General features: G+C 35.0%; 1 long non-coding RNA gene across 1 annotated transcript; it reads left to right on the plus strand.

Annotated features, from left to right (window-relative positions):
* Nucleotides 1-465: 465 nt before the first annotated feature.
* Nucleotides 466-1,206, plus strand: LOC309488716. The gene is made up of 3 exons (XR_014202248.1): nt 466-538; nt 640-701; nt 927-1,206. It is a non-coding gene; the product is annotated as an uncharacterized lncRNA (long non-coding RNA).
* The last annotated feature ends 295 nt before the right edge of the window (nt 1,207-1,501 follow it).

A 1,501-nucleotide genomic window follows, 5' to 3' on the forward strand; every position in this document is an offset into this window, starting at 1 on the left:
TATCAAAGCCCTGGGTTAAGTGAGTGCACAAATAAAATGTTTTAGTGCTTTTCTCATCCATGGAGGAATGTTACGCTGGCCCTTTAAGAAATGTCACTGTCTGGAAGTGTCACGAGTGTGGTCTGTGAGAAGCACGATTTCCCAACGTGTTTTTGGATGATGCTCATGCGGACGCTGTGTCGAATCAAGGCCACAAAAGTCGATGATATAACCAAAATAGTGAGAAATATGCACTTTTAGTAGTTTGTGAAGTCCTCCTCAGTGTTTGCTTGGCCGGATGGCTGTGTATTGTGTTGATTGATGGTGATTGGTGATTTCTGTCGAGACACATCTGTGTGGGGAAATCCCAACAACACAATTATCTCGAAGCGTAAGTGATGAACTATCATCAATACCAGTGTAACGTTAAGATTGTTTTGTGTATAATTTGATGTGAACCAGTGTTTATGATTTGTGGTAATTTTGTCTAATTAAGAGGGGAGAAGAGTGCTCTGTGTAGGCCCTCAGTGTGTTTCTGGGGCGAGCGTGAAACATCAGAGTGAGTGTTGTTCACTTTAATTGATTTCCAAGAAGTGTTTATTAGTCTTGTGTTCCAAATATTGAGGATGAGTGATGTATTATTTATTTTACTGTCTGCAGGGGAAAATCGGGTGCGTCATTCACTGTGAAAACGTTTACAGGTTATAGAGTGGTGATGAAAAGTAAGTTTGAATATCATTCATTTCATTTTTGAAGTTGTACAAGTGTTTATTTGCTGATGTAAGACTAAGTGTTAAATTGTTTAATCATTTTTGAAAGGTATTGCAAATACTCAATGTAACTTCTAATTTCATTGCTATGTATTTTGCATGTAACATAAGCAGCCTTTTTTTTTTTGGTCTTCTGTGCTGACAAATGTTATAATTATTTGTGTATTTGTTTTCTAGAATGAGAGGCTGCTACTGTTGTCTATGTTAGCTAGCCTAGTTTTTGTGATTGATTAATTTAATGTTGTGACTGAGAACAAGAGAGATAGAGAGACTCATTTTGATGTAAGAAGCAAACTTTATTTATTTCAATTACTTTACAGAAGCCTTTCTACTCTAAGTTCCCGAAATTTTGCTTAATTAACGCTGCGCTGTTCCAAGTGCAGTCTGGAATAAAATACCCCTTTATTTACTTTTCATTCTGTGTCCGGTGTTGTCACTATCTCACATACCGGGCTACATAAAAAAAAAACCTGTGATATTTCCGATAAAAAGAAAGTCAGCTTGGTTGCTAGTATTTTATCGTAAAAAATATGGTAACAACCATATTGATTTCGCGGGACAACCCTTATATTTCATTAACCAATAAAAATTATCAATTATTTTCACTAAATTATTAAAATCTGCTTTATATATTTGTAATATACCGACACACACGACTCCAAATAGTGCCATAAACATTCATTAAACAATATATGATGTAATATAACCCCCAAATGTACATAACTAATAACAAAAACTAAGAAGAAACATAA

This window comes from Leuciscus leuciscus (assembly GCF_965113295.1).
Source record: "Leuciscus leuciscus genome assembly, chromosome: 24".
Lineage (NCBI taxonomy): Eukaryota > Metazoa > Chordata > Actinopteri > Cypriniformes > Leuciscidae > Leuciscus > Leuciscus leuciscus.